The 6,000-nt window shown below is 47.6% G+C and overlaps 1 protein-coding gene across 1 annotated transcript in view; it reads right to left on the reverse strand.

Moving 5' to 3' along the window:
* LOC142573233 (uncharacterized) overlaps positions 1 to 4,428 on the reverse strand; it is a 189,028-nt gene extending 184,600 nt beyond the window's left edge. The window contains exon 1 of the mRNA XM_075682831.1: positions 4,238 to 4,428. The gene's annotated coding sequence lies outside the window, so the exon portion shown is untranslated. The remainder of the gene's footprint in view (positions 1 to 4,237) is intronic.
* Between the last annotated feature and the right edge of the window lie 1,572 nt (positions 4,429 to 6,000).

Below are 6,000 nucleotides of genomic sequence, written 5' to 3' on the forward strand. Positions count from 1 at the left end.
CCATTGCAATGTACATGTCACACCTTTTCGCATTTCATACTGCAAAATTGTGCTTATTCAATTTCTGATGCCAAAATTTCTGTTCCAGACATGCAGTAATGAGGACGGCACCAGTATAAAGCAACAAACTCCACGCACTAAATAGAAGTTGCTGCCTGCTACAAGGTCATTGTGTGGACTTTGGCTGCTACCACAAGGTAAACAACACCTTGTTCAGAAATAAATATGCTTGATATATGCTGTATTGGCTTGCTAGTCTTTAGATACATGTAATTTGTTTGTAGCAGATGATACGAACGCTTGTTCAGATTTACAGTTCAGTATAATTGGTTCCAAAATAAGAGAAAACACTACATGACTTTGGATAATCTCTGCTGTATCTCATGTGTCACTGTTCTGCCCCAACAGAGTCTGTGCCAAGCACATCTTGGTCATCGCGGGAGCCCCCATCTACACCAACAGGAAGGGGCTGAAGCCGAATTCGCAAGGCTTTACACCACGAACAATGAAGTCGTTCTACAAGTATTTGGATGAGATATCAAGTCTACAGACGACTGTGTCAAGAGTGAAAAGAGCCTCTGCCATCATTCCACCAGCACAGATATAGGCCGAGTCATCGAGGTACCTCAACAACAAAAATTGTGTGTCTTCACATGTACCTGCAACCCCTGAACAAGCACAGACGACGCTAGCCAAAAGAGTTCTGTCAGCTTGCCCTTTCTTAATGAGCTTCCTGGTCGTGTCAAATACCATTTCTGCCAAGTATAATTATTTTCCAATGAATGCAAGCTTTTTCATTCCACATTCTTGATCATTCCTCTTTCTCATCCAAACATTAAAGGTAAACCAATTCTTTGCTCATACTTAATACCAGTCACTGTTTAGTAGCATAACATATGTGTAACAGTATTTTCTAGTGTACATTGCCTTGTGCAATTCCTCTCCTGAAATAGCTGATGCGGCATTGGCGTGTGTCTTGCATTAACATTTGCACTGTGTGCTATGTAGCATTAAACGTTTCTTAATGTTTTTGGCTTTCAGTGCTTGCAAGGTAGAGTGCCTTCTTTCTTGAATGCACGCTTTCTCATTCCTAAATTTAATTCCTAGTCTCGTTCAGAATTGCTATTATTGCTCGACCGCCTGTGTTTTTGCGCAAGCTACATTAAAGTGATCTATTGCGGAATCTTGTTTCGCTGCTGTCCGGCTTGGTACTCGTCACCGTGTTACGTTTCTTGTATGTGGGAGTCTGGTCAGTTGCATTGGGAAACAGTCTCTCGAGGTAAGCACCTGCTCCTGCAGTCAGCGCAGCGACATAGACTCCGAATTTACACACACCGTGATTGGTGCTCCCGATTCCGTCCTTTCCTGATGCTGCCGTGTGCAAATTTTGCTTGTGGCCTTCCTCGGCCATGATTTGGCGTCAACGGAGACTATCATACGTGATTACATGGTCCGAAGTGTATGAAGTTGATATCCACATAGGTGCAAAAGGCTTGCAAAAGTGGCTTCAAAATGGGGATGCCCACAAAACCGACCATGCCCATATTTGGAGAATGTGGGGCACCAAGTGTGAGTTACACATTAGCAGCAAGCGAAAGAACAAAAAGAAATGTGCAGGTTAGAAAGGAGGTAACGCTGAAATGCCGGGTACTTCATGTCGCTATGTTGGCTGCGGCAGCAGATGCTTGCGTCACCCGATCGCTTCGCAATGCAAGTTGCTCATCTTCAGTTGCGACTGTCAGTGCAAACAGGTAGGACACACTGTTCAATCTGTTTGCGCTGCTGGTTGTCGCTTGTTACCAGACCACCATGTGCGACGAAGGCAAGCACTATGCCTACGGTCGGACGGTTGAATGTGCCGTAAGCGAACCGTGTGCGTGTATGCTCACTGTTGTCATGTGGCTCACAGCCAATGGATAGTGTATAGTGCGAATACGTTATGTTAGAGGTATGCTGAAGTGATTTGATTGCATAGCCTTATTTCAATACTGTACCACTTTATCATGGTTGCCGTATTACATTTCTCGGATGTGGCGGCCTGGTCAGTTTCATTGGGCAACAGCCTCTCAGGGTAAGCATCTGCTCCTGCCGTCCGCACACCGACATAGACTCCCGGGTTACACGCACCGTGATTGATGCTCCCCGTTCCGTCCTTTCCTGCTGCAGCCGTGTGCAAATTTTGCTTGTGGCCTTCCTCAGCCTTGATTTGGCGTCAACCAGGGCTGTCATACGTGATTACATGGTCCGAAGTGTATGAGGTTGGTATCCACATGGGTGGAAAGGCTTGCGAAAATGGCGAAAATGCAAAGGTGGCGCACCAAGCGTGAGCAACCCACTAAAGGCCCCCGAAAGAACAAAAAGAAACTTGCAGGTTGGAGAGGAGGTAACGCCAAAATGCCAGGTAGCTCATGTTGGTGTGTTGGCTGTGGCAGCACATGCGTGCATCACCCAGTGTATTTGCAATGCAACTTACAGTGACCGTCGATGCAAACAGGTGGGACAATGTCCAATCTGCTTGCGCCGCTGGTTGTCACTCGTTGCTAGACTGCCATGTGCGACGAAGGCAAGCACTGTCCCTGAAGTCGGATAGCTGACTGTTCTGTAAGCGACCTGTAGTGCGTGAATGCTCATTGTTGCCATGTGGATCTCAGCCAATGTATGGTGTATTGTCTGAACTTTATGCGGTAATTAAATGCCTAGTCTCATTTGATCATGGTTGCCATGTTTTGTTTCTTGGATGTGACAATCTGGTCAGCTGCATTGGGCAACAGTCTCGCGAGGTAACCATCTGCTCCTGCAGTCCACACAGCGACAATGACTCGCAATTTACACACACCATAATTGGTGCTCCCTTTTTGACCTTTCATGCTGCAGCAGTGGGCAAATTATGCTTGTGGGGCTTCATCAGACGCGATGTGGCGTGAACGGAAACCAGCACACGTGATTACATAATCCGAAGTGTATGAAGTTGACAGCCACATGGGTGGAAAGGCCTCTGCAAAAATGGCTGCAAATGGTGATGCCCAAAAACCGACCATGCCCATATTGAGAATCTGAGGCACCAAGTGCGAGTTACACATTAGCGGCACGCGAAAGAACAAAAAGAAACGTGCAGGTGGGACGGGAGATAACGCTAAGATGCCGGGTAGTCCATGTCGCTTTGCTGGCTGCGGCAGCAGATTCCTGCGTCACCTGGTTGCTTCGCAATGCAAGTTACGGCGACTGTCGATGCAAACAGGTGGGGCACTGTCCAATTTGCTTGCGCTGCCGATTGTCGCTCGTTACCAGACCGCCATGTGCGACGACTTAAGTGAGCTCAGCGCATCTCGAGATGCAAATTTTATTTCTGCTGTTGTACGAGAAGGTGCACTGCTTTTCGTCGGCCAATAAAGTCGCACGTCCTGTTCACTCACTTGTGGGTTGTTTGTATGGGCGTCAGTAGATGCTCTTTGGTCTCCTGGCAATTACAACGAACCAGCTACGCGGCAGCCTAGGCAATGAGGCATGCTGCATTGGCAGCAGGGCGAGCACGGCGCGTACCAGCGCACGCGACCGGTGGAAAGCGGCCATATTAGATTTTGCTGTAAAAAAAACCGCTTCCGCTTCGTGGTTGAGCATCGCCATCTGGCGTCCGCCCCGCTAAGTTCAATGCGCTGCTGCTGCTTATTTTCGTGCCACTGCCGAATGTACAGTTTCCCTTCTCTAATGTTGGTTCTTTATTCTATGGTGTGACGTTTCTCGTGGTGACACGTGACTTCGAGAATTATTCAAGACATCTGTTATCTGTCCGATCTGTTGCTTGAATTGACGAGTTGCAGTTTAGAGAAATAATAAAACACACAAACGGAATTTCTACGTGTTCTTTTGTTTTACTTCGCACCGAAGGAACAGAGATGTTCTTCCGCTTCGTCTGCTTCTTCCCACGGTTGTGCGATCACGTGCGCAGGTACCAAAATTATGCCATTTTCTACCGAGCGTCATCTGATTATTGGTGTAACACTGAATTATACCGCTAGTCATGTTTGCTTGTGCACAGCGAGCAAAATCATGCGCTGTGCGAACGAGACACCTCGCGCGCGGCGCGCTCAGCGGAAATTCGTGGCGCAAGAAGAAAAAAGCGAAGAGAAAAAACAAATGAAGGCGGGACCTGTGACGCACTCGTCACGAGATCCTCGGGGCGCGGCATGCGATAACGCAAGGAGGCAGCAGTGGCGGCGGAGCCGACATAATTACTTACTTTGATCGTCCTACACACAGGTTTTGCCTGCCTCGAGGCGCAACGGCGTCGACTGCCACTTGCGGACTTCACGGGTGCGTCTGCGGGGGATCGTTCCCGTTTTGCCACATCATACCGTCTTCGGTTAGGTGGCATACGCACTTACGGCTGACGTAGCTTTCCGAGAGAAATCAGCGCCCCCTGACCTTCGACTGGCACTGCCCCTGGCTGTGCGATAAGATAGCTCGCCAGCTTGGGCAGCGTCAGCAGTTACAGCGCCGCTGGGGCACTCGTGATGCGGTCTATAAAAGACGCTGCTTTCTGATAATAAAGGTTCTTTGGTTGTTGCTTGTCGATGGTGAAAGACGCACACTTCTTTGCGTCTGTTCGCGACGTAAACACTGGCTATACTACCTGACCGGCCCTTTGGCCGCAGTGGCGGCGGAGCCGACACATTTACTTTAATTGTCCTACACACAGGTTCGTGCGGAATCTTGTATGTTTCCTTTTCTTACTAACTCCGTCGCTGCTGCCAAACGTGAAGTGTAGATGTCCGGTACTAAAGTGATGCCTGAACTAACCAAGTTCCTAAAAGACTTTCGGCAGGAAATGCGTGACAAGCGACGCGCTATTGAAAAAGAACTCCGAAAGGAATTCAAGAATAGAGCTTTCTATTGATTTCTTCAGCACCCAGTTTGATGCAATGACGACACGGTGTGCTGCAACAGAAAAAGAAAACGCTTCCTTAAAAAAAGGAAAACGCTGTTTTGACAGCCAAATGCCAGGAACTTGAAGGGCAAGTGTCTGGCCGTGAGCAGAGGGTGAAAACCCAGGAACAGTACTCAAGAAACAGAAACGTTAAAATTAAAGGTATGCCATTCACTGAAAATCTTTTTGGAGTAGTAGCGAAGCTAGGCAGCCCAGTCAATGAGCCTATCTGTGACACAGACGTCGATGTTTGCCACCGTGTGCCGCGGAAAGACGGTGCCTGTCCGAATATTGTCGTTCAGTTTCGTTCGCGTTCAAAGCGTGATGGGCTCATTGAAAAGGCTCGAAAAAAGCGTAATCCGCCACTGATCTCGGTCAATCTGGTCACGCTTCTATTTTCGTAAATGAGCACCTTTGCCCAACACTAAAGAAGCTTCTTGGGCAAGTTGTTGCGCGAAAGACAAACATTGGAAGTACGCGTGGACTTGGGATGGTCAAATTTTCGCGGGGAAAACTGACACGTCAGGGGCACTACGCATATCTGTAGTTCAAGACCTTGATAAAATGAAGTAAGCGCTTCCAAGTGTGCATCGGACCTCGTCCTTACTGCAGCAGTTAAACATGGCTGAAAGACTGTTCACACCAACCGACGTTGGTAATATATTTTCTAAGAGAAATAAGTGCACGTCCTTTTTACATTTAAGCACGCAGTCTGCACGCAATAAGGACGATGATCTCAACGCATTGCTGTCTTTTTTTGGTGTGTTATTTGACATTGTGATGCTGTGCGAAACATGGTATCGCAACGATGAAGTACTGCAAATACTAGACTGTCTCTCATTATCGGAATCGGTGCAATGAAAAAGGCGGCGGTGTTCTGTTGCTTACTAGGGCTAACTTGCATTGCGAATCGTTGAAATACTTTACTCAAATTAATGGTGACTATAATTTTGACTGTTCCTCATGGTCGCAGCATTTTTTCTGTGGCATATCGCCCACCGGGAGGGAATGTGGTTATTTCTTTTTAAATACATCGACGACCTGCTATCCTGAGTTAACGATAACGACAACAGTTT

Source organism: Dermacentor variabilis, chromosome 2, assembly GCF_050947875.1.
Source record: "Dermacentor variabilis isolate Ectoservices chromosome 2, ASM5094787v1, whole genome shotgun sequence".
In the NCBI taxonomy this organism is placed as follows: domain Eukaryota; kingdom Metazoa; phylum Arthropoda; class Arachnida; order Ixodida; family Ixodidae; genus Dermacentor; species Dermacentor variabilis.